Source organism: Ailuropoda melanoleuca, chromosome 1 (assembly GCF_002007445.2).
Source record: "Ailuropoda melanoleuca isolate Jingjing chromosome 1, ASM200744v2, whole genome shotgun sequence".
In the NCBI taxonomy this organism is placed as follows: domain Eukaryota; kingdom Metazoa; phylum Chordata; class Mammalia; order Carnivora; family Ursidae; genus Ailuropoda; species Ailuropoda melanoleuca.
The window spans coordinates 11036217-11044770 of record NC_048218.1 but is presented as its reverse complement, the minus strand read 5'-3'; positions in this window follow the sequence as shown (position 1 = coordinate 11044770).

Below are 8554 nucleotides of genomic sequence, written 5' to 3'. Positions count from 1 at the left end.
TGAGGGGTGCGCGGGGAGCCCCGAGGGCTGGTGGGGGTGCGGAGAGCCCTCAGTGGAGGAGGGGCTCGCGCGAAGCCCGGCGGGGGGCTGGGCTGTGGGCTGGACGGCGGGGAATTCCGGGCAGTCCCTGGGCACGGCGGCCGCGCCTCCCGGCGTCCGGGCCCCGGGTCGTCCCTCCGCGGCAGGAGCCGCCGCCTGGGCCCCTGTGCGACTCGGGCCACACTGCGGCTCCTCCTCTCGCACCCCCGCGCCGCCGCTCCCTGCAACCGAGTGCGGCCGAGGTCCAAGAGCGTCTCCGCGTCAACAAAGGCAAAGCGAAGGCTGGGCTCGGGAACGCAGGGCTGCCTCTGCCGCCCCGGGTTGTTCTTCCTGGCCCGGCTGACCGCAGCCCCTGCTTCCCCGGGGGCCCGAGTTAGGAGCGGGGCCCAGGCCTTCCTTCCGTGCAGCGGAGGTCAGCCGCAGGCTGGAAATGTGACTCAGTCTGGCTGGGGCCGGGGTGTGTTTGCTAGTGCACGAGTCCAGATACTGCTTTGCCCAGGATCGGACAGCTGGGGGCTGGGAGCACTCGGGCAGGACTCAGAAGTGCCCGGACCCCCAGTCGTGTTGGTGCTGGCGGCAGGGAGTCAACGCAAGCGGACTTTTAATCCCCGCTCCTCCCGCACCCAGACAGCCGCTCCCCTGGGTCAGTCTCCTTCTGCCCTCTGACACCAACTGCCCATACTTAGAAGCCACATCTAAAAACTCCAAGAAAAGTAAAGAAGACCTCAGTGAGGAAGGTGTTTTGCTGGTTCTTTCCCAGGGACAGACTGTCCTAGGCTGGGGAGCTCTTGAATAGTCTCAAGAATTATAAGTTTTCGCCCTTGTGAAGCTCAGGGTGTGGTTTAGGTCTGTTTCTTCTGCCAGCATCACTTAGAAAGGCCCCTGAATTCCATAGCTCCTTGATGAAGGGAGCCTTGCATATGAGGGTGTGTGCTCCTGGCCAAATGGTGGTTTTTCTTTGAGACAGATGGATTTGAATCCCGATCTCGCCCCTCCCCAGCTTCACGTCTTGAGCAATCTCTGTTCTGCCCTCCCTGGGCCTCCTTCAGCTGGGATCTGGGTTTTGGCAAAGTGTTGGTAACTGCCTGAACTGGGTGATGGGCTTAGTGGTGGTTACTTTACACTAGAGGTACCCCTCACTCGTGGGGGTCTGTGCAGTATTTGTGACTTCTTTGCCATGAATCCGATGTGGAGAGAAATATTTAGAAACTTTGCAATTTGACATTGCCCCAACACCTAAGGCCAGGCCCTCTTTTATTAATTATCTTTTATTGTATTCTGCTGAAGTTTGGTTCTGTGTGATGTATGAGAAACTGGTGTGGGGGCACCTGGGTGGCTAATTTGGTTAAGCGTCAGACTCTTGATTTGAGCTCAGGTCACGAGATCAAGCCCCAAGTCAGCTCCACTGTGTGTGGAGCCAGCTTAAGATTCTCTCTCTCTCTCTCTCCCCCTCTGTCGATCCCCCCTCCCTCTAAAAAAAAAAAAAAGAAGGAAGGAAGGAGAAAAGAAAAGAAAAGAAAAGAAAAGAAAAGAAAAGAAAAAGAAACTGGTCCTTCATCATAGATCCTTTGAAAAATAGCACCATTATGCTAATCTCTTTTGTGACTACTTGAAATTTTTTTATAATAAGCCATTAAAAAACTAACTGGGATATTTTTAAGAGAAACTACATTAGTCAAAGCACAGAGTAGAACTATTAACAACGGTTATTAGTAAATGGGTAGTAGAAAAATTTCCATGCTTTTTCGTAATTCACAATTGTCCTTCAGTAATCATGAGATTGCTTTTATGGTCAGAAAAAAATGAAGTTTTGGGGGCGCCTGGGTGGCACAGCGGTTAAGCGTCTGCCTTCAGCTCAGGGCGTGATCCTGGCGTTATGGGATCGAGCCCCACATCAGGCTCTTCCGCTATGAGCCTGCTTCTTCCTCTCCCACTCCCCCTGCTTGTGTTCCCTCTCTCGCTGGCTGTCTCTATCTCTGTTGAATAAATAAATTAAAAAAAAAAAAAAAGAAAAAAAGAAAAAAATGAAGTTTTGGAAGCTAATTTTTAAAAAGGAAAACTTGTAATATCTACCCCTTAAAGTTGTTTTAAGGATAACATATGTAAAATATTGGACCTGATCTAAATTGTAGTGTAGGGGAGGAAAACTTCCTTTCTTGCCTTCTAGGTTCTTCGACTGGTCTAATAATTAAGTTGGCATGAGACAGAGTAACAGGAGAAAACCAGATTTAATTTTGTACCTACAGGAGCTTATGAAAATAAAAGAAGAAGTGACCAAAGCAGGCAGCTTTCATACCTTTTGGATATAGAAACAATGATTTGCATAAATGTAACCAAACAAGGGAGTTTGAGTTTCGGGTAGCAAATTCATGAAGAAGTAACAAAGTTCGTTTACAGGGTTTCTCAGCCTTGAATTCCCTGTCTTGGAGTAAAGATGCCCTTTACCCTCTTGCTATAGGGAGGATACCTTCACAGGAGAGATTTATTTCTTGCTTTTTAGGGACATAAAGGAAAGTCAGAGTGTCCTTCTTGCACTGACTGTATTTTAAGTAACTTTAATTCCAAATAATGAACATGCAAAAAAAAAAAATCAACATGCCAAAGTGACATATTTTGGGGTGGCATATTTTGCTCCCCTCAGTAGTAATGCTTTAAGCAGTGGCCATTTGCTTTAGATTCAAAATTAATTAACTACACTGAAGTGCAGTAAATCAGCTCTCTGGCCATTTACCTGAATGTTGAAGAATTGAGGTTTCTCTTTGTATTTGTACCTAATGCTTAGTTTTGCAGAATGGGAAGGTACTTGTGCCATAGAAGTTTATGACCGTGATTTGCTGACTTGACCATCCAGAGCTTCTAATGCACTGAGAGACCGCTGGGAAAGACTGTTATTGCCCAACCACATGAAAACCATTGCAAATGAATGGGCATTAAGTAACTCTTTTCTTTTAAGATTTATTTATTTGAGAGAGAGAGAGAGTGCGGGAGGAGGGGCAGAGGGCGAGAGAGAGAGAGAGAGAGAGAGAGAGAGAGAGAGAGAGCAGCAGACTCCCCGCTGAACATGAAGCCCAGCACAGGACTCACGCTTACAACCCTGAGATGGTGACCTGAGCCACCATCAAGAGTCTTGGATGCTTAACCAACTGAGCCACCCAGACACTCCTGCGTTAAGTAACTCTTTGCCCATCACCTCAACAGTGGAAACTACTTAAGTAGCTGGCATATTTGGGGGCAAACTAAAAATGATATAATAGCATTTATTAGGCCACTCTTCTAGGTCAGACAAGGTTTTATAAACATTCTCTGTCTTTATTCTCTCCACCATTCTTTTCAAGTAGGTAATAGCCCCATCTACTCTCAAGGAAACAATACTGCCCTTTACAGGAAGAGACAAATGGTCTAGGTAAATAAGCAGATGTCTAGGATTTACTGACCAGAACAACTTTCTGGTAATGGCTGAGGATTCAGGGAAAGTTTTTTACTTCTCCTCACCTGCAGGGTCATTGCTGTTCATCATAACGCCCCATCCATGGAGAGATCCTAAAGGATCTTTGGATGTCAAGGTTAAATGATTAATTTTAATACTAGTTTATTTTATTGTACTTTATTTTATTACCTGTGTGATGTGTGGGGTTTTTTTTTAATTTTATTTATTGTATTTGAGACAGAGCAAACGAGAGAGAGAGAAAGAGAGAGAGAGAATGAATGGGGGTGGGCGAGCATGAATGGGGGTGGCCGAGGGGCAGAGGGAGAGGGAGATGCAGACTCCCCGCTGAGAAAGGAGCCCCATGCGGGACTTGATCCCAGGCCTCTGAGATCATGACCTGAGCCAAAGGCAGATACTTAACCAACTGAGCCACCCAGGTACCCTTTTGTGTGTGATGTATTTTAACCAAACTATCCTTTTGAGACCTGGGATAGTCTGTTCTTAAATATGAGTGAAGTCTCAAATGCCTGGATGCAGGGTGGGTCAGAGGTCATGGGTGGGGCAGGAAGGGGGCACAGGAGGAGCTGTGGTCGAGGGGAGCACAGGCAATCTTCACACAGGTGATAGCTACGTTATCTCTTCTTACTATGAATAGTTTATGAGTGATTGCCCCACAGACCATGGAGACAGATGGGAGAGTGGAACTTTGTGTACCCTACTCTGTGAGCTGTTGTCTTGTAGGCACTGGGGTGCCATTAAAGCCCTGGTATCCACCTCCAGGAAGGTATTAGTTCCTGTTGTTGTAACAAATCACCAACTTAGAGCCTTAAAACAACATCAATTTATTATCTTACAGCTCTGGAGGTCAGAAGTCAGATGCTGGTCTACTGGGCTAAAATCAAGGTGTCATAGGGATGCTGGAGATTCTAGGGGGAGAATCGTTGCCTTGCCTTCTCCAGCTTCCAGAGAAACACTGCTGTGATGACATTGGGTCCACTCAGCTATTTCAGGATAGGCTCCCTATTTTAAGGTCTTTTGATGAGGAACCTAAATTCCGTCTACAACCTCAATTCCCCTTTGCCATGTAACCTAATATATTCACAGGACACAGACTTCTTTGGGGGGGGGCACTCTTCTGCCTACATCAGGGTCAGACCATCGGATACAGTGCTCAGCACGGGGCTCGGTGCCCTGTTGCTGGTCCCTGAAGGCAGGGTCTGGGGGACTGGTTGCTGCTTGCCACCTGCACACGCAGCCCTATCATGCGGAATCAGGACCCCCTGAAATAGTTACGTCTTAGAAATTTACTTAGACAGCAGTGTCTAATTTGCCTTTCATTTGCGATCTTGCGTTTGCCCCGGACTACGACTCTGGGAGAGGTGGCATGGTTCCACGATGCAGGAGGACCCCGAGGCCCAGCGGGGTGTTGGCAGGGTCTGTGGCTATAGATCGCAGCATCAGGATTCCAGCCTAAGCCTTTTGTCTGTAAGTTCTGTTCTCCTCCCACTGAGCCCTTGAGGACACCTTTCACAGCAGGCACTATGACCCTAAAAATGCTGACTCTTTGGAGCCAAGCAGGTAAGGCATAGCCCAGAGTTGTCCCCCCCCCACCCCCCGCCACCGCAGCAGAGAGCAGACAAAAGGGAGGAACTTAAGCATAAAGCAAGCAAGGAGAAAGGGAGCCTAAGCTCTGCCTGGTTTTTGAGTGGATGAATGCACTGCTGAGGACAAGAAATCGGTTATGTAATCTCTGAAGGCGAGCGCGCTGCTGGGCTACACGCCAGTCATTCCCCCGATCCTGAGTGACTGCTCTTCCAGGAGGCGGGATAAAACAGTCCCCAAATCCAACAACGCCCAGCCTTCCTGGAGCTCCCCACTCTCGTGTTCAGGGAGACTGTCGATAAACCACTAGCAATGAGGAGAGGTGCGGATCACAAGGTGCTCGCCTGTCCTCAGCCCCACGCATAAAACTAACTCGTTCTCTCCTCATAACGACACCATGAAGTCTGTACTGTACCCATTTTACAGATGAGACAGCTGAGGCACAAAGAAGTTAAACAGCTTGCCCAGCGTCCTAAGGAGCATGCAGTATTGAACTCACAGTCTAGTTCTGGAATCCGTGCTCCTAAGCACTGTGGCGTAAACAAAGGACCCAGGTGGTGAGGAAGCACTACGCAGACGAGTCAGGCAGGGGCAGGGGATCCCGCGCCCTGGGCATTTTACACAGGAAACCACTCTAGTAAGAGCAAAGACCTAAAGGGAGTAGGGGAGAGAGCTGTGGCATAGCGGGAAAGAAGTTTCCAGAGAAGGAGCAGCAAGGGCAGGCTGAGTTTCCCAGGAACAAGGAGGGCCCCATGGGGGCTGTGGTGCAGGGGCGAGGCAGTTCAAGGACGGGCCTTCTGAGAGGTGCAGAGGGCAGTGTGACGAGGGAGTTGCTAATGAGTGGGCAGTCTTTGGTGCTTCATTGTGAAACCCTCAGTTTTAAGACTTGTTATCGTCTCTGAATGTGGTAAGACAGGGAGTTCCAGGAAAGTCAAATGTCAGTAAAACTGCGGGTCAGCTCCCCACACCTCAGGAAAATGAAAGCTGAAGAAAGTAGAGGGCTCATCTGGAGACGCCACGTTGATGGGGAATCCTTTCTTCTGGTCCACCTGTCTGTTGGGGTGGAAGCCCGCCCTTCTTGCTTGGCCCCTTGGTGCTTCCTTCCTTAGCTGAATGTCTGGATCTCAGAGATGGGGGTGCCAGGAGGCAGCTCCTCCCAGAGATGGGGGGATGGTGAAGGGCACCGTGGCTGTGGCTGTGTGACCTCACATGGCAAATGGGACTTGGCAGGTGTGACCAGGGATCCTGAGATGGTGAGATGAGCCTGGATAGTAGAGCTCCTTGGGCCCAGTGTCATCACAAGCGTCCTCGAAGGTGGAAGAGGGAGGCAAGAGAGTCAGACCAGAGAGGTGGCAACCTGAGAAGGAGTCGGCCCAGTCTTTTCAAGAAATGGTGTTGGAGAAACTGGACCGCTTTCTTACACCATACACAAAAATCAGTTCAAAATGGATAAGAGACCCAAATGTGAGACAAGAAACCATCAGAATCCTAGAGGAGAACACAGGCAGCCACCTCCCCCACCCGGCTGCAGCAACTTCTTGCTAGACACGTCTCCAAAGGCAAGGGAAACAAAAGCAAAAATGAACTATGGGGACTTCATCAAGTTAAAAAGCTTCTGCACAGCAAAGGAAACAGTCGACAAAACCAAAGGCAGCCTCTGGAATGGGAGAAGATATTTGCAAATGACACAACTGGTAAAGGGCTAGTATCCAAAATCTATAACTTATCAAACTCAACACCCAAAAACCAAATAATCCAGTTAAGAAATGGGCAGAAGACATGAATAGACATTTCTCCAAAGAAGACCTACAAACGGCCAACAGACACATGAAAAAGTGCTCCAAATCACTCATCATCAGGGAAATACGAATCAAAACCACAATGAGATGCCACCTCACACCAGGGAAATACGAATCAAAACCATGATGAGATGCCACCTCACACCAGTCAGAATGGCTAAAATTAACAACTCAGGAAACAACAGATGTTGGTGAGGATGTGGAGAACCGTCCTACACTGTTGGTGGGAATGCAAGCTGGTACAGCCACTCTGGGAAACAGTATGGCGTTAAAAATAGAGGGGTGCCTGAGTGACTCAGTTGCTTGAGATCCAACTCTTGATTTGGGCTCAGGTCATCATCTCTGGGTCGTGAGATTGAGCCCCACATTGGGCTCCGAGCTGCACAGAGTCTGCTTGGGATTCTCTCTCTCCTTGTCCCTCTGCCTCTCCCTCTGCTCCCCCGCCCCAATAAATAAATAAATAAATAAATAAATAAATAAATAAATAAATAAAATCTTTTTTAAAAAGTTAAAAATAGAACTAGCCTATGATCCAGCAATTGCACTACTAGGTATTTACCCAAAGGATGCAAACATACCGATTCTTAGGGGCACATGCACTCCAGGGGTTATAGCAGCAATAGCTATAGAAAAGTGTACAAAGAGCCCAGATGTCCACCGACTGATGAATGGATAAAGAAGACATGGTCTATACACACAGTGGATTATTCCGCCATCCAAAAGAATGAAATCTTGCCATTTGCAACAATGTGGATCTAGCTGGAGTGTGTTGTGCTGAGCGAAGTAAGTCAGGGAATGACACATACCACATGATTTCACTCATGTGGAATTTAAGAAGCAAAACAGATGAACATAGGGGAAGAAAAAGAGAGAGAAACCAAACTGTTAGAGACTCTTAATAATGGAGAACAAACTGAGGGTTGATGGATGGAGGTGGGTGGGGGCTGGGCTAGATGGGGAATGGGCATTAAGGAGGGCACTTGTGATGAGCACCGAGTGTTACACCTAAGTGATGAATCACTGAATTCTCCTCTTGAAACCAATATTGCACTGTATGTTAACTAACTCGAATTTAAATAAAAATTCAAAAGGGGGCACCTGAGTGGCTCAGTCGGTTAAATGTCTGACTCTTGATTTCGGCTCAGGTCGTGATCTCCCAGTCGTGGGATCAGACCCATGTCAGGCTCTGTGCTCAGTGCAGAGTCTGCTTGGGTTTCTCTCTCCTCTCCCTCTGCCCCTCCTGCTCGTGTTCTCTCTGTCTCTAAAGTAAATGAGTAAATCTTCAAAAAAATCTCTTTTGGGGGTGCCTGGGTGGCGCAGTCGTTAAGCGTCTGCCTTCGGCTCAGGGCGTGATCCTAGCGTTATGGGATCGAGCCCCACATCAGGCTCCTCTGCTATGAGCCTGCTTCTTCCTCTCCCACTCCCGCTGGCTGTCTCTATCTCTGTCAAATAAATAAATAAAATCTTAAAAAAAAAATGTCTTTTGAAGAAAAATAAATAAATGGGTAGTCGCTAAAAAAAAAAGNGCTGGCTGTCTCTATCTCTGTCAAATAAATAAATAAAATCTTAAAAAAAAAATGTCTTTTGAAGAAAAATAATTAAATAAATGGGTAGTCGCTAAAAAAAAAAAGAGAGAGAGAGAAGGAATCAGCCCATTGTTGCTGGGGGAAGGAGTCAGAGCCAAAGA